The 18,822-nt window shown below is 40.0% G+C and overlaps 1 long non-coding RNA gene across 3 annotated transcripts in view; it reads left to right on the top strand.

Annotated features, from left to right (window-relative positions):
* LOC122865206 overlaps positions 1-16,946 on the top strand; it is a 30,082-nt gene extending 13,136 nt beyond the window's left edge. Inside the window, exons 2-5 of one of the 3 annotated variants that reach the window (XR_006375417.1) lie at positions 8,630-8,691; positions 8,826-8,900; positions 9,324-9,487; positions 14,673-16,946. This is a non-coding gene — a long non-coding RNA (uncharacterized LOC122865206). Of the gene's footprint in view, positions 1-8,629; positions 8,692-8,825; positions 8,901-9,323; positions 9,542-14,672 lie in introns of those variants that run through there. The other 2 variants (XR_006375415.1, XR_006375416.1) reach the window with 2 other exon arrangements.
* Positions 16,947-18,822: the final 1,876 nt, after the last annotated feature.

Below are 18,822 nucleotides of genomic sequence, written 5' to 3'. Positions count from 1 at the left end.
TAGCCAAATTAGGAAATGAAAATAAACTAACATAGATGAAACCCCACCCCAAATTTAACAATTGATTTCTGCCAAACTGGCCATGTATTATGTATCTGTTAACTGCATATCTGCCACTTTATCTTCTCTTTTTTTCTTTTTTTACTTATATTTTACTTATCTTTTTTTAAACCTTTTTAGCTAAATTGATCAAAGTTTACTTTCTTAAACTTACTTCCACACAGTATCATCAAAGCTTTGACTGCTGACTGTACATTAAGCTGCATTTTCATGCCAACCCTATAGCTAGACTAGAATATTGATATTCAAGGTTAATTTATTTATCATTATACAACACGGGGGCTGTACAACAAAATGCAAGCTACAGCCCCTTTATGCTACACAGGAAAAAAATCCCAAAACAACAACAAAACTATTTATGGTGGATTGCAGAGGATGAATTGAAGAGTCTCTCAGCCTGAGGAAAGAAGCTGCTCTGTAGTCTGGTGATATGGCAGCAGATACGTCTTATTGCTCGCCAGATGGCAGCAGGGTGAACAGGCTGGGGTGGGTATTGTCTTTTAGTATCCTTTGGGCACCTCACCTCACCGGTATCACTGATGCTTGATAGATGGGTACCAATGATGTTCTGGGTGATTTTAATCACCCACTGCAGGGCCCTCCTCTCCTGGGCTATGCACATCCCATGCCAATTTGTAATGTTTCCGGTCAAGATGCTTTCTATTGCTCCTCCGTAAAATTTAACAAGAACTTGGACGGGAATTTTGCCTTCTTAAATTTCCTTAAGAAATACCATAATTTCTGACCTTTCTGTGTGTGATGTCCATGACATGTTCTCTGTGATGCTGATTCCCAGGAACTTAAAACTGTTTACCTGCTCCTCCTCAGCTCCACTGATGTAGATAGGGGTGTGTCTTTTTTTTTTTCTTCTTTTTTTCTAAAATCAACGATCAGCTCCTTGGTTTAATTGTCGTTGAGCAGTAGGTTGTTCTCTGTGCACCACTCTGCATGATTGTTGATTTCTTCCCAATATGAATACTCATTGTTGTTTGTGATCTGGCTGATGATGGTAGTGTCATCCACAAACTTCACAACAGAGTTCTCTCCATTTCAGGGATTGCAGCCATGGGTGAATATTTCAATGTATGTTGAAAAGTGACTTTTTTTTTTTTTCATGTCCAATGAGAACATTTTTTTAAATTCTCACTCTCTCCAATATAAGGAAAGATTGTGCTTTCACTTAATAAAAATCAATGTTAATTGCAGGTTTTCGAGGGGAAGCAAACTCTGGACAAGGGAAGAAATGGAGGGATTGAAAATAAAGGAGATGGAGGAAGGAAAGAAGGGATAGGTGAAGGAGGAGAGGATGGAGGGAGGAAGGAAGAGGAGGACATGAAAGGGAGACTGAGGTAGGGAAGGTGGGTTGAAGAAAGGAAGGGATGGAGGAAGGAGAGGAAAATTAAGCAAAGTAAGGTGAGATGAAGGGAGGACACGAGGCCTGGAGGAAGTAAAAGAGAAACATGTATTCAAAGAGAGGGAGAATTTAAAAAAAAAATAGAGGAAGGAAAGGAAATGTAACAAAAGGAAAAGAAGAATGGTGGAAGGAGATGAGAAATGAAAGCCAGAAGGGAGAAATGAAGGAAGGAGGGAGGATGATGAAGGAAGTGAAGCTGTGAGAAAGGAAGGAGGACAGGAATGATGGAGGATAGAAAGGAGAGATGAGGAAGGCAATAGGAGGCTGATGAATGAAGGATAGATGGAGGTGGAAAGTAAGGATGGATGAAGGAGAAGAGGAAGGAGGAAAGAAGAAATGGAGGAAATGAAAGAAAGATAGAGGTGAAAAAGGCAGGCGTAAAGAAAGAAGTGATGGAGGGATAAAGGGGACGACAGGAAGGAAGGAAGGAAAGGATGTATGAAGAACGAGAGAGGCTGGAAGGAAGAATGAAATGAGGGACAGAGCAAAGAAAGGAGGTGGACTGAGGGATGAAGGAGGGAAGGGAGGTGTGAAGACAATTAAAACAGTCAACGGGCACTTTGGATTCCCCCGACTGCATTGCATTACGTCACACAAACGCGCACACACACCCACACAGTTTACAGGCAAAGTGAGACAGACAGGCCAGACACGAAGCTCTTTGGTTGCCGCGGGAAACACTTCCTTGTTTGCCCTAACGCCCTCACTTCCTGTCCACTGAGACGTTTAGAGAGCTGTGTGTGTGTGTGTGTGTGTGTAGTTTTTATGTTGCATGGCTAATTTTGACAGCATGGGAATGAGAGAGTAAGTAATGGTCCCGACAGACTGTGTGTGTTTGTCCAGAGAGTTCCATCCATTAGCGATAATGGGGAAACAGAGCTGCTATTAGCTGTTAATGGACAAACACAACCACACTGCAGTCTCTCTCTCTCTCTCTCTCTCTCTCTCTCTCACACTCACACTTCCACAGTTGCTTCCCCAGTAAAGTGAGAGCTCATTCAAGTCAGTAGAAAATCTGTTTTAGCAAGATGTGTGTTCCATCTTCATGTTCTACTTATTGAAGTTTTGACCCACTAGAACCACTGAGCCTAAGGATGGCAGTCTAAACCAGTGGTTCTCACCCTTTATTGGGAACTGGACACTCAAGGGCCCCCACTGTAGAAAAAACTATTGGTTTCCCAAGTTGCGCATTTGTGACTCCACCTATAAATGAAAATGTACCTGTTACAAAGCCACATACAGAATCAGAAATACTTTATTGATCCTCGAGGGGAAACTCTTTTGCTACACTTTCACTTCAAACAGTGACTGGCCAGGTGTGCGGAGGTGAGAAAGTAGGGTTTGAACTTCTTTCTCAAGCCCTCTTTTTTTCATTCATTGCATATCTACCTCAGGCATTGGATAATAAACTGGATGACCTCTGTGCCCGCATTAGTTTCCAATGGGATATCAGGAACTGTAATGTCCTTTGCTTCACCAAAACTTGGCTAAATCGTGGAATTCTGGACAGCGCCATTCAGCCAGGTGAATCTTTTTCTGTATAATGATCTGACAGAACAGAGGGCTCTGGCAAGAAAAAAGGAGAAGGCATGTGCTTTATGGTCAATAAGAATTGGTGTGACAGTGGGAAAATTAAAACGCTATCCTGTTCTTGCTCAACTGAAGTTTTTGTCAATCAAATGCAGACCGCAGTTTCTATTAAGGGAATTTACATCAGCCATTATCACAGCGGTCTACATCCCACCACAGACCAGTACAGAGGCTGCCCTGTCGGATCTTCGCAAAGACTTGAACTGCTCACAGACCAGTAATCCTGATGGTGTGCTCATTGTTGCTGGAGACTTCAATCAGGCTAACCTTAAGAAGGTTAAGCCTGACTTCCATCAACATATTGACTGCGCAACAAAGGGAATAAACACACTACTAAACGACAGCTACAGAGCTGAATCGCTACCTGCATTTTTCGGGAAGAGCGACCATGCGGCCGTCTTGCTGAGGTCAAAGTATGTAAACAAACTACGAGCTTATTTTTTTTTAAATTGCTGGTTTGTATATTGTCAAATATTTGATCAATTTATACTTGGATGCTTTAGCAAAATTGCTTTTCAAAACTTTCATGCCAATAAAGCCTTTGAATTTAACTGAAATAAATATTGATCTGTGCAATCACAAACTGTAAACAGTATATGAGAGTGACGCAACAGTTTGTAGAGTTACCCTCTTACACTGACCAAACATGCTAGAATAATAACTTCTCCTTGTCCAAAACAGTTCATCAATGTTTCTACTGGCTGGCGGTGCACATCTGCTTTGTCAATGTTGAACAAAGGTGAACTCTAACCTTTGAGTTCACCAGAGCCAGCTGGAGAAAGCACCAAAACAGGAACGCATGCTTTGATTTGTCCGTCGTGCAGACTCCAATAGTGAATGGGAGACTGAGTGAGTATTTGTAGGACACTTAGAGAGAAAAGATTACTTTTTCTTGCAAACTTTGCTCATTGATAAGATATTTTTAGGGGGGTTCTCGCTTGAGACAAAATTATTTCTTATAGTATGAGGGGAAAGAGAGATGTAATTCATTAACAGGCATATTTGAAGCCCAAAAATACAACAAATTCTGGCTGCTGAGGTACAGGCTGCTTGAAGATGTGCTGCGTGTAAAACACTTCCACTGTGGATTTGGGCTACATCCACACTACTTTTGCTACATTTACACCCTGTGTCCACACTACTTTTGTGTGAGAACTATGGGGTTGCGTTTTAGTCTGGATGGGCAAAAACGGAGGCTTCTGATTTTGGAAACCATGGCGCATCGTGAATGATGTGGGTGAAGAACTAGTGCCTGGTGGGACAATTTTATTAATGAAGTTGTGGTTTCTGGGGAATGGCGAGAAAACGTTTGATTGTCCAGATGTGGAAGGAGCAACAACAAAAACTAGCGTGTGTGGATGCTATTACCTGAATGACGAGACTCCAGAAAACCGATAACGTTATTGCTTTTGTATTATACCATGGACAATCATGTCAAGTTGTTTCAGTCATCATCTGACAAGTCTGTAAGACCATCTTCTTGGGGGTGAGGGTGAGGGTGATGGGGGTTGGCGGGGGGTTGAGGGTGAGGGTGATGAGGGTGAGAGAGAGAGGGGTGAGGGTGAGAGAGAGAGGGATGGGGGTGAGGGTGAGGGTGAAGGTGAGAGAGAGAGAGAGAGGGATGGGGGTGGGGGTGAGGGTGAGGGTGAGAGAGAGAGAGAGAGGGGTGAGGGTGAGGGAGGGGAGAGAGAGAGAGAGAGAGAGAGAGCAAATACCACCTAGAATTTTTAAAATAGTAGAAATGTAATTGTAGTGATAACACAAGTAAACACAAAATCCCCCTAAACCTAATAATCTTTAGAAGGCCGTTCATGCTTGAAAACCCTCCAATGTGGCTGAATTACAACAATTCTGCAAAGATAAGTGGGTAAAAGACTCATTGCAAGTTATCGCAAACGCTTGATTGCAGGTGTTGCTGCTAAGGGTGGCCCAACCAGTTATTAGGTTTAGGGGGCAATCACTTTTTCACACAGGGCCATGTAGGTTTGGATTTTGTTTTCCCTTAATAATAACAACCTTCATTTAAAAACTGCATTTTGTGTTTACTTGTGTTATCTCTGACTAATATTTAAATTTGTTTGATCTGAAACATTTAAGTGTGACAAACATGCAAAAAAATAAGAAATCAGGAAGGGGGCAAACACTTTTTCACACCACTGTAATTGGGTATCATCCGTATAACAATGAAAGTTTATGGAGTGTTTCCTAATAATATATCCTAGAGGAAGCATATATAAGGTGAATAGAATTGGTCCAAGCACAGAACCTTGTGGAACTCCGTGACTAACTTTGGCGTGCACGGAGGACTCACCGTTAACATGTACAAACTGAGATTGATCTGATAGATAGGATTTAAACCAGCTTAGTGCAGCTCTTTTAATGCAAATTACATGTTCCAGTCTCTGTAATAGGATGTGATGATCAATGGTGTCGAACGCAGCACTAAGAGCTAACAAGACAAGTACAGAGACAAGTTTATTGTCCATTGAATGTACAAGGTTGTGACTACAAGTACTGTTTAATGCATGTTGTTGTCTATAATGGAGTCGTTTTGATGCATCAATGTTTAAACGTTTGCTAGTAGTTTAGCTTAGCCTGCTGTTAGTTTTTGCACGTTATTTAGCATCAGCCTTCTGCTGTAAAACAAATACAATTCAAATGTAGTTTAAAGAATAGCCCAACTAAAAGAGTACATGTGTAATGCTATGTAGGCTATAAGCATCATTGGCTAATGTGAACTCAGAGTATGTGTTGTGATATTGAGTATTTGAGTTTGTACATTGACGGAATGGATGTTATATAGTCTATATTCAGAAAGACACAAAAATACTTTGGAAATACAATGATGGAAAAGAGACAAACAAAATGCTATTTACAATGATTTAATAAAAACAGCATTATCCAGGAGGATTTTGTGTAGAGCAGTCACGTTTCCCTGCCTTATTTTCTTTTTTGTCCTGTTCCTGTTTACACCGGCACACGCATGCCCAGTATACATGAATGGTCATGTGATTTTGGAGGAAACATAATTGTTGTCTGGATTATGTTCACTGGCAACATTAAAAATTTTTTTTAAAGTCCAGGAAGTGTTAAGTTTTTGTCCTGCACTGAAGTCGTAGCGACGAGGTCGGGGTGAATGGTTGGATATCGTGCCCTGAGTCACACATCATACATAAACACTTTAAGTTTCTCTGCTTGACTGTGCTCTATCTACTGTATTCTATCTGCACATTTAGTCGAATTGTGTGCTGTTGTAGGCTGTTCTTGTGGTGTTAGTAGACTTTAATCTGATTGCAGGCTGTTCTTGTGGTGTCAGTTGACTACAATCCACTTAGTCTCCTGCTCCGGCTTTTTCTGTTTTAAGTAAATTGTGCTGTGTAAGGTAACTATCAGTTAATCTATTCTTATATTCTTGGCATATACATTATATTCTGTTTTGGTCTAGGGTTTGTGCAAACTAGGATTAACTGCACCTAGGGTTGTGGTGAATACAATTGAAACCAGTGTAGGGTTAAAAGACTTTATTCTAACAGTTTAGAAATCACACCTCTTCCCTGATCTGTTTGTTTGTTGAGCTGTCAGTGGAAACGAGTTTCTATTGCCAGGCCATCACCACTACGGTAATTGTATTGCTTAAAAACAGGAGTCGTGGTTAGCACTTCTGTAGCCATTTGAGAAATCAGCACGTGTTTTAAAAAGTCACTGCTTGTTTGAAAAGGCAGCTTCAATGTCAGCCTCATCATATGAAGACTTAGGTATACAAGGACAAAGTAGTCTTTCGCAGGAGCCCTTCGTGGGAGGACAAGTGAGAAGACAGGTTAACATTGTCATCTATTTACCGGCTTTTTCCTTATCCTTTTCCTTATCTGATATGCGTATACTTTCCATTCCTGTACACCACTCTTCTTGTAGAAGAAACCAGTGCAGAAACCATAGAACCATAAAAGCATTAATCATACATTAGTTTCAATGAGTAGATACAGTGTTCTAAGAAAACAAATGCAATACACTTTCAGTGTACCTTTTACATATTTTTCTCTCTTTCTCTCTTCCTCCCCATATGTCCCTTTTTCTTCCTTAACTCCATGCATTTTCTCCCCCCTTCTCATCCTCCCCCTCAATCCTTCCATCATCCCCCCCACTGCCTGTATTCTCATCTCTCCTTCACTGTCTTCCCTTTTACCTCTTCTGCTCATCCCTCCTCTTCCCCCATTTTGTCCCCCATTTTCTTCTATTCTCCTCCTCTTTCTTTCCCTTTTCCATCTCTTCTTCTACCTCTTTTTTTCTTTTTGCTGCTTTCTGCTCCCACCTCCTTTCCTTCTGTTGTCTCCTGCTTTTTCTTTCTCTCTTCCTTGACATTTTTCCTCTCTTTCTTGCCTCACCCCTCTATCCCTGCTATTTCTTCACTCTCCCTCACAATTTTATCCTCTTTACTCATTCCCCCTCCCCATTCTTCAGTCCCTTCTTCTCCTTTCCTCCTCCTCCCTCCCCTCTTTCTTCTATCTCCTCCAGCTTTTTCATTTAGTCTTCTTCCTATACATCTTCTCTCTCCCTCACTCACTCCCCTTTACATCTTTCTTTTATTTCTTCATCCTTTTCATCTCTATTACCCCCTTTCACCTCTTTCCTCCTCCTCCTACCCTCTCTTACTTCTCTGTTCTCTCCTCTTTTTCACCAGTTTCCTCCCTCCTCCTCATCCCTTACCCTCCTCCTCTCCTACTTCTTCTCCTTGCTCCCCCTCCCCCCTCCCTCTCTCCTATTAAGGTCAGGATGGTGCTAAGTGTCTATCAGTGCTGATGAGGCTCAGGAGACTCCTTTGTTCTCAATGAGGGTGAAAATTTGAAACAGCCACAAGAGTGAATAGTATACCCCTTCCCCTCCTCACCCCCAGCCTCCATCGCCTCATCCCGTCATCCAATCAATTGCTCCTTCTTCCTAACAACTCTATTGATCAGATGCACTAACAACATCTTTCATTTATTAATTATGAGAGAAAGTCTTCCTGGGATTTCTCTCTCTCAGTTTGCTCTCCTGACCTCCCCCTCTCCCCTCCTCCTACTCCTTGCTCCCTCCACCCCTCCATTTTAGAGCCCTGATATCTCTAATTTTCAAGTCATGGAGGTTTGTTTTATATTTTAGGAAACAATGAATTTTGTGAATGCTATACATGTGAACGACGGGGCACTGGTGCTTTCAAATCCCATGATTTGTCAAATCCTATGTCGCAGTGACAGTTTTACTGTCAACTCAAATTTGTCAAATATGAAATTTGTTATGTGTGAATGTGAAATTTCCTGTTCTGCCTATCTGCTCTTTTCCTCTTGTTTCTTTTTTCTCATTTCTTTCTTTTTCCCTTCCAAACCTGGAATTACGTTTTTATGCTACTAAATTGCAACAGCAAATATGTAATGTTACCCAGATCACGTTTTTTATCAACATAATGAGGAAATGTTAACGTATCTGGCAATAAATGTATATTTACTGGTATTTATTAGGTTCATATTTGGGTGTGTAAACTCCCCTCTACCCACTTCCCACTTGTTGTTACCCTCTCTGAACTAATAGTCGGTGTGAGAGCCCCCGTCAAATTATTTTGCCTGAACACCCTGGGAGGAGAACAGGCAGAGGTAAGTTTGTGCATGACTCAGACAGATATCAATTTACAATTACAATTAGCTTAGCATGAGTCTTACATTATACTCGTCAATTAACAAATATTTTGATAGTCATAAATCAATGCACAGTATTTGCTCGTTCACAGGTGAGCGACGAGGTGGAACAGCCCAGCGCCCCTGCTGTGAAACACCAGACTCAAGCGAACTGCAATACACATTCAGTGAGTACATTGGTTCAAATACCACATGTGTTTATTTACCCGTGTACTAATATGCACATATGTGCATAAATTATCCATGTTCGTTAAGTAATACTATTTATTAACTATTACTCTTAACTAGAGATCTGGTAACGGTGACCTGTTGTTACACCAATACAGCTTTAATGAGTGATTAGGGTTAGATATATGATTTCACTTTAGTTCATGGTACAGTTCTGTTGTAATGTATTGCATATTAGCCTCTAAGAAAGTCTAATAAGATCTAATAGTGGGAAATGAAGATGCAATGTTCTATCAGCTTCCATAATGTTACTGGGGTTAGATAGTGACACGGTATTAAATGGTCTCATGTCTTAACTGGTATGGGAATAGAGCGTCCGTCAAGGAACCATTACTATATATTACTGCCTACAAACTCCATAGGACTCTGGAGAACATCCAGGATACGAGGGATGTGTGAAGTAGCGACCAGATGTGACCCAATGTGGTTTGACCAAGCGGAAACCTCTAGGGCTGAAAAATGAAGCCAACCCGGAAGTGCCAAAAACTGAGGTTCAACGAATGGCAACTTGAGCCTGGCTCCAAAAGTGAGTCAATCCCCACAGACCCATGTTAAAATGCCCAACTTTACAGCAGAAATAAACATGTTTACAGCCTGGTACAGAAAATGGTTTTGGTCGCTATAGTTAATAGAATTTTTTTTAAATAGTAGAATGACAGCTATAGGAAAAATAATGTCAGCATCAGTAACAGAGCCAATAACAACAACTGTAGTAGCAGTTGTTGAGCAGGAACACAGGGGCAGCAGGTGGCCCACAACCACAGATCCAGTCTCTGCAGCTCCGGAGGCAGAAATACCTGCTGAAAGCGACAGAAGGAGAGAGGAGAGAAACGAGAAAGCACAAAACTACGGGAGAGAGAAGATGTTGAGTTAGTAACATGCAGTAATGGGATAAAAATGCGTACAGATGGAGAGGGGAGAGAAGCTTGATAACTGAAGGCTCTGGCTCCCGTTCTACTTTTGGAAACTCTAGGAACCACAAGTAACCCTGAATCCTGGGAGCGCAGTGTTCTAGTCAGGTAATAAGGTATTATGAAATCTTTAAGATACAATGGTGCCTGACCATTAAGAGCTTTGTAGGTGAGGAGAAGGATTTTAAATTCTATTCTGGATTTTACAGGGAGCCAGTGCAGAGAAGCTAATATTGGAGAAATATGATCTCTTTTCCTAGTTTTTGTCAGTACAAGTGCCACAGCATTCTGGATCAACTGGAGAGTCTTAAGGGACTTATTCGGGCAGCCGGATAATAAGGAATTGCAGTAGTCCAGCCTAGAAGTAACAAATGCATGCACTCATTTTTCGGCATCATTTTGAGACAGGATGTCTCTAGTACAGCTTTAGATGACAGAGATCTGATGTTTAAGAGTCCACATTTAATTCTCCTATTTTGTTGTGGTATTTCATTGTTTTTGTTTAGGTTTTTATTTATAACTCCTCTTCTGTTAACTTTAGATTTTATTAATTTAAGTGGTCGGGGGGCAGACACCGTCACTAAGGAGTTTTGGGTGGGTAACTGCTCTGGAAGCGCAGAGAAGCGTGTAAGACTACAACTCTGCCTCCTGGTCTGAACTCTGAGTTGTCATGGTTTAGGTCCACTAATAAACTAGGCCAGATTTCTGGATATGAGAGCTGCTCCATCCAAAGTGGGATGAATGCCGTCTCTCCTAATCAGACCAGATCTTCCCCAAAAAGTCTGCCAATTATCTACAAAGCCCACATCGTTTGCTGGACACCACCTCGACAGCCAGTGTAGGAATGAAGACATGCGGCTAAACATGTCATCACTGCAATTCATGTACTACGATTATAGCAAAAGGGGAAGTCATCTTGCCATTGTGTGCATCCATGTGCATTGGTAACTCAGGCAACTGCCCAGGTTGAGAAGGGCAGAGTGCCCCCTACACGATGGATACATTAATCACAGGTACGCAGGAGTAGCACAGGCCGGCATCTTGTAACAAATATAAAGTGCCTTTCTTTCTCAACAGTAATATCTTGCAAAAGCGCTAAAACACTCGCAACTAAAGTTATGTGAAAATCTAAATTCAGGTTTGATTAGCTTCAAATTGTTTGTTAGACATGTATTAAGAACATTAGGAACATTAAGATAATTCACGGTAACACTGGTCAAATTTCTGCAAGTTTTGACAAAATCTAGAGTTGCAAATTATCATTACAATTATTTAAAAAACCTTGAGTCATTTTAAATCTTGTGTAGTATAATCTCAATAACAGATAAATCATTATTTCAAGTTTTGTTGTATAGTTTTAGGTTAACATACCTCAAGAGTAAGCTGGGACGAAGACTGGGTACCAACCGTTGACTGCCAACCGCATACCACAGGGTTTTAGCCGGATAGCAACGCAGAGTAGCATATAGCCTAGCTTCTTAGCATGGCTTGGTAATTTCAAGCTAGGTAGGTGTGTTTCAGCAACCAGGCACCTCAGCACCACCCATGCTCCACCTCTGCCCATTTTTGGTTACCCGGGAATTGGGCCGAGTGACGTATTACCAAGATGGCAACAGCTGGCACCGCCCACTTTGAGCTTCAAAACGGCTCTCAGAAACCTATGGGTGACGTCACAGACACTACGTCCATGTTTTATACAGTCTATGGGTTTGACTTTAGATTACCTTACAATTTTCTTCTAATGAGCAACAAATGACCCTGTAAGAAAGTGAAACTGTGTTAAATAAAGGCCAAATAAATGTATTGTCCTCTGAGCTCTCACTGTTTTGTCTGACTATTATAAAGGCTATGTCCGATATAATATGGCATTCAATTTGTCTAATTACAGCCTGTATTGTCTAATTGTCTCCATCTGTGTGCATTTTTATCCCATTACTGCATGTTACTAACTTGACATCTTCTCTCTCCCGTAGTTTTGTGCTTTCTCGTTTCTCTCCTCTTTCTCTCACTTTCAGCAGGTATTACTACCTCCAGAGCTGCAGAGACTGGATCTGTGGTTGTAGGCCACCTGCTGCCCCCCTGTTCCTGCTCGACAACTGCTACTACAGTTGTTGTTATTGGCTCTGTTACTAATACTGACATTATTTTTCCTATAGCTGTCATTCCTATTATTACTAATTTATTAATATTAACACTACAATTACATTTCTACTATTTTAAAAATTATAGGTGGTATTTGCATTGTGCCTCCCTCTCCTTCTCCCCCACTCCCCCTCTGGACCTGCTCTATGGGAAAAGTGCAATGAGATAACTTCTGTTATGAATTGGCGCTATAAAAATAAATAAATAAATTGAACTAGCCAATCAGCCCGTTGCCCACTGACCATCCAATCAGAGGTAGTCAAACTGTCCAATTAGGGGGCAAAAGGTTCTAGCGCATTCTGGTTACTTCGTCCATCTGTAGTATGCTGGAGTCAACATGAAAGAGCCTGAGGGAGTTTGGTCTTCGTAGAATGGGAACAGCCAGTTTGTTCTCAAGTCTAAGTAGCAGTGAGTCTCTCCTAACTGTTCATGTTTTGAACGGTAGAAATAGAGGTTTGGTGTTTAAAAATTACAGTAAAAGTGGTTTCTAAGTCATACAGAATTAAATTTGAAATATTTGTGCAACATAGTTAAGCCCTTATTATTCGCTAGCTATGTTAGCCACAATGCTATCGCTAGCATAGCTGCTAACGCTAACTTTAGTCAAGTTGACTGACAAAAGAACCACTAGTTAACCAATCTTTGGCTAGCTTTAATCTTTATAGGCTACTGGATAGGTTGGAACTGACAGTCTGGCTAGTTTGTTGTTGAATGTGCATGTAGGTTAAGTTATAAACCAAAGGTTACACACACTAAACAAACTTTATCATAAACAATATTTATGAGCTTGAATTTAACCTTGATTTACACATTACCTTTGATCATATAATGCAGCAAATATTCAACAGTAATGATCAACTTGTGTAATGCAGACACTACAGTATAGATGCTGCATCTTTTAGGTATTCATATATTTATTTTATATTTATTTTTTGATATTTCCGGCTGCAACAGACGACCTGTTAGAGCAGAATGTTGCCATTTACTGCATTGTTTTGTTTTGTTTGTAGGCCTGCTAGTTTGAACCTATACAGTCTGTGGTTTGAACCCACTGTCAATTTACACACACACACACACACACACACACACACACACACACACACACACACACACACACACACATTGACAGATGACACTAATATTGGTTCCTCTCTTGGACAAAGAGAACATCAAGTAGAAATTTTGTAACTGAAATTGACAACAGACCACATAACTTCACTGTGGATAACAGTTTAGAAAAATGCCATTCACACATGATTTACACTAGGTGATGCTTTATTTTATGTACAGTGCTGTAAAGACTATTGCATATCCTCAAGTCCTAAGAGGCAATAAGATAAGATATTGAAGGGATACAATTTTGCCTTGTTGACACCAAAGTCTTATCACACAACTAAGTTTCTTAAGAAACGTCATTTATTTATTTAAGACATTTTAACTTCCTGGAAAATTCTGAATCTTGAATGAGACTTATAATATAATAAATAAGGAAATAAATTGTCCACCCTGAAAAGGACATGGGATTTAAATGAGCTGTAAGGTTGGTTGAACTGAACCAATGAACCTGAACTGAAAATCTCTCTCTCTCTCTCTCTCTCTCTCTCTCTCTCTCTCTCTCTCTCTCTCTCTCTCTCTCTCTCTCTCTCTCTCTCTCTCTCTCTCTCTCTCTCTCTCTCTCTCTCTCTCTCTCTCTCTCTCACCCTCCTCACCCTCTTTCCACTCCTCCCAACCTCCTCCTTCCTATCTCTAACTGCAAAACATCACTGTTGGTGACTGTAGCGACTCAGCATTAAGTTCACACACATGAATGAAATGTTAGGCTGAATTATCACAGTCTGCCATGAAGATACACGGTTAATAAAGTGGTAGTGAAACACTGAGACTTCTAAAACAGCAGTGTGTTTCACATAAATCTAGCAACAACTGGAAATGCAATATTAATAGGGGTATTTCGTGGTGACTATGATTTTACACCTTTTAATGCCATTTTAGCTTTGGGTAGAAGTTGCTTAATTGGATTTCTTATACTGAAACAACTGTCTAATGTTTGTTTCCATTTTGTCATATATATATATATATATATATATATATATATATATATATATATATATATATATATATATATATATATATATATATATATATATATATATATATATATATATATATATATATATATATATATATATATATATATATATATATATATATATATATATATATATATATAATATTCATCCTTTCTGGTGTACCTTAAACTTTTGTTTTACCTTAGCTATCTATAATATCCTCACAAGCTTGACAAAAATAAAATGAATAGTTTTGAAATATATAAACGTGAACTCTTTTCTGTGTTAATTTACCATTCCTAAGTGCTTTTGATTACTAAAAGCTTCTATCTTCTGATCCTGCTACGTTAACAGTAATGTTTTATCAGTATTTTGTTCAATATATTGGTTGTGTACAATAAAACATTTCATTTGTGGTTTTGGAACACAACAACAATGCCAAGGAAGGAGGTCAACATGATGCATCATGTGTACTACAGGTATTATACAAGAGAGGACTTCACATTGATGATCTTTAAGATTACAATAATTGTCAAGTTTTGAAAATGAAAAAAATCTTATTAATATAATTTATTTATCTTTTGCACAGAAATACATCTGCAGAAAAGTTGTTTCAGTGGAAAATGGCCACTAGATGGCCAAAAATACGATGCAAAGTAGAGAAGAAGAAAAAGTGGGCAAGCCATGAGCCAATCAAAGCAGTGGGCGTTCTTGTTCCACACGAGCCAATCAAAGCTATGGGCGTTCCCGTGCTCTACAGGAAGCCCCCTCTGTGGCTGCAATCAGACTCTACTGGCCTGAGGTTAACTCTTTTGGGATACAGGTGGATTAATTAGCACGGAACATGGCAGTAAAGTTTTACATTGTAATTAACTAGATATATCAAGGCAGCTGTGCATGCATCTACCTTTACTGATCATTGACCACTCCTTATGTTGGGCTCCTACTATTATGCTGTGTGATCTCTCCTTGTTGTCTCCTTCTGTAGATTTGAAGTCTGTGTAGCTATGGTTTTGACTGCCCTGTTGATGTTATCCATCCTGTCTTCCCCTTGTTGACCCTTCCTTGTTGTCTCCTCCTCTTTGCCTCCTCCTAGCTGAGGCCTTAGTTTATTTTTCTCCTCCTTGTTGTCTCTTCTGTGTTGTATCCTGCTTGTTGATGTCTTCTTGTTGTCCCTTCTTCGTTGCATCCTTTTTGTTATCTCCACTTTTTTGTCCCCTTGTTATCTACACCTGTTTGTTGCCCCGCTTGTTGACTCCACCTTGTTGCCTCCGTCTCCTTGTGGTCTACTCCTTGTTGCCTCCGTCTCCTTGTGGTCTACTCCTTGTTGACCCCTCATAGTTATCTCCATCTTGCTGTTCTCTACTTGCAGAGCTGTCCTTTGTCTCTTCCTTGTGTTGACCCCTCCTTGTTGTCTCCTTAATCTTGACCTCTTCTTGTTTCCTCAATGTTAACCTCTCTTTGTTGCCTCTTTCTCGTTGTCCCCTCCTTGTTTCCTCCACCTATTTGTCTCCCCTCCTTATTGGGCCCGCCTTTTTATCTCCTCCTTGTTGCTTCCTGCTTGTTGACCATTCTAGTTGTTTCCTTGTTACCTCCACCTTTGTCTCCTTAATCTTGACACCTCGTTTTTGTCTCCTTGTGTTGAACCCTCCTTGTTGTTTCCTCAATATCGATCCCTCCATGTTGCCTTCTCGTTGTCCCCTCCTTGTTGTCTCCTCAATGTTGATCCCTCTTTGTTGCCTCTTCCTTGTTGACCTCTCCTTGTTGTTGACCCCTCCATGTTGTCTCCTCCTTGTAGCCCTGTCCTCCTTGTTGTCTCCTTCTTGTTGTCTCCTCCTTGTTGTCCCCTCCATGTTGTGTTTCCAGACTGAGTTTTTATTGATTGGAGGAGTGAGCGCTGACAGACTGACAAATAGCCTTTTTATTAACGGGATGTCTGTGCCTGGTAGCCAGAGATCGCAGAGAAGAACAATTCAATTCAGTTCAATAGACTTTATGTCTCCCTGCAGGGCCATTTTCATTACAGGCATAAAAACACTGATTAAAGACAAAAAATAGATCACTCTCATGAACTCAGCCTGCACCACAGAGCAGTCTCTTCATGTGGTTTACCTGCCCACTCTCTGGCCTCATGTGTTCATATTGTTTATAGTCTGTTTATCTTACAGGATGATATGGATTTAAATTGACAGTCAGCAGTCTGATTTTTAGTATGAGAAGCCCATCAGCAGCTTGAAAGTGTTCAGTTTGATTGCTGGTAACATTATCTGTTTTTGAATTTGTTCAACATCTAAAATGGTAAGTGGCTAATAAGCTGTAGCTGAAGTCTTGTTAGGACAGCATTAGAAATGTGAATCAAATGTGCTTTATGACTGATTACATTACTTGTTGCTTTTTGAAATAGCTTCAAATGTACTGATCTGAGCATGTGTGTATGTGGTGGGTATGTGAGTGTGGGCCTGTATGGGCGTATATTATGTGTGCCAGGCTGTATGAATATTTGATGAAACCCACCAATAAAAAATTGTGCTTAATATTTCTTTGGTATTGATTTTACGTATTGGTAGTTCTGTTCTTATGATGACGATGCAATGGTTGTTGACTGATAAACTGGCTGACTTAATATATGATATACTCAGTATATTCATGTGTTTTGGGCACCCCTGTGGAAAAAAGAAATGTGATGCCTCTGAACACTGAGTTCTTTTAAGGATTCCTTGGTTTTCCACATGTGGCCTTGTACTTTGGTGTTATGGAGGGGAGAATTATTGGCTCAATGTGATTAATCAATTAATTATAGTGACTACATATACAGTAATTTATTCACTCAAGAAAGTGGATTTAATGTTAAGTTAGTCTTCAATAAAACAACTGTCCTCATTTATGTGTAAAGCTGTTTCCTTTGATACTAACACTTTTTTTTGTAGTTATGTGTATATGATTCTTTTAGCCTGAGTGACGAAGTATTGGGTGTTTCAGATAATTTTTCCTCCTTGAGGACACAAAGTTGTGCTCTCTCTCACGCTCTGGTGTCCCCTGTCTCACCCAGCTCTCAGGGGTGCTGTCACATGATTGGTCAGTGACATGACAACCAATTAAGGACTAATTAATCAAGCTCCAGTTGATAAGTAATATCCTGAGCCACTCGGGGTAATATCCTCAGCCACTCGGGGTGAAACTCTGTGTGTGTGTGTGTGTGTGTGTGTGTGTGTGTAGATGAGTTCAATTGAGGGGGAGAGTAAAAGTGAGAGTCAAAGTGAGAAAGAGAGAAATGGTTTGTTTCTATCCAATTTTTAAACCAAACAAGAACGTGAATCAGAATTTCCATCACTTTGTATGAAATGAATATTTTCAGGACAACGTGACAAAACAGCAGAATAAAATCAACACGATTAACTTAACTTTTTTTTTTAACTTAGATTAACTTTGTAGCTCTGGTCCATCATGACATTTCACTGCTAATGTGGCATTTAAATGAATTTGTCTTCTCAGTTCACACACACAGATGTTTTTCTTCTGTATTTTTGTTTTTTCTGGTGGAGGCTGTAAGATTAGCAAGCTCACCTACTCATTCAAGCACTAAACTAACAATCTTCAGACTGTAAACCAAAATCTCTCCATGTCGCTACATAAAGATGTTATACTTTTGAAAAATATCTAAATGTTTTATGTATTTAATATTTCTGTTCTTAGCAACTTAAAGTAACGATAAAGTAACGAATTCTGTGGCCACCAGTGTTGTGACCTATTTTCAATGGAAAGTAGCTAAAGCCTGCTCTAAAATTTACTAGAGTAGATGTCGATAGATTACGCCACACGCTAATTTGCATATCTGTGACATCACAACTATATGATAAAAAAATAAGTTGAGCAAAACTTAACTGACTCTAGCTAGCTTTATCATTAGCTATTCTTGTTCTATCTGCTATCATCTCATCAATATACATATAAATCTACCTCTTATTTCAAAATCTTTTTATGTAGGCTGTTGTAGTGACTGTGAAATTGAAGTGTCATGAATAGATCCAGACACTGGAATAAACTCAAAAGCAAAGCTTAAATAGTCAAGTTAAATGATTTAGAACAAAAACAAAAAGGAGAAGAAGTTCCTTGGAAAAACAATGGGGATCAGTGATTGGTTGTTAGGTACACACATTAACAACTCATTCATGTTTCTGTCTGGCTGCTGATTGGTCAACTGAACGCTGCTCCCATCCACTCACTGAATACTAGTCAGTTCAGACATGCCTGTTACCGTCAGTTGGAGAATCAATCGACCAATTGGGGCTTTGTAGGCGAGATTAAGAATTGAAACGTCATCTTCCTACATAGCCAGTTAGCTATCTTACAACATCCATGTGAAAAATGGCCAGAATCTCACGTCTACTATGATTCTGCTGTGTAGAATTGTATATTTTTACTACAAACCCTTGTAATAGATAGATGCAGTATAAATTTGTAAGTTTGTTTGCTGACTGTATACAGTACTGCTGCAGTACAAAAACATGGAGCAGTAATCTGACCTGCAGTGAAACTCTGTTGGCCCTCTAAAAATAAATGTGATCATGGGGGGGGGGACGACACCAAATGGAAGTATTGATGAGAGCAAAGGAAAGAGAAACACACACACAGAAGCAGAGTGTTAGGGCCGCTGGCTAGAGGCCACAGTAAACCTATTGATCCATTGTTGTTTTCAGCTCATCTCTACACGCGCCAACACACACACACACACACACACA

The sequence above is a fragment of the Siniperca chuatsi genome, linkage group LG18, assembly GCF_020085105.1.
Source record: "Siniperca chuatsi isolate FFG_IHB_CAS linkage group LG18, ASM2008510v1, whole genome shotgun sequence".
NCBI classification, from domain to species: Eukaryota; Metazoa; Chordata; class Actinopteri; order Centrarchiformes; family Sinipercidae; genus Siniperca; species Siniperca chuatsi.
The sequence above is the reverse complement of the archived record's forward strand: the minus strand, read 5'-3'. Positions and strand labels throughout refer to the sequence as shown.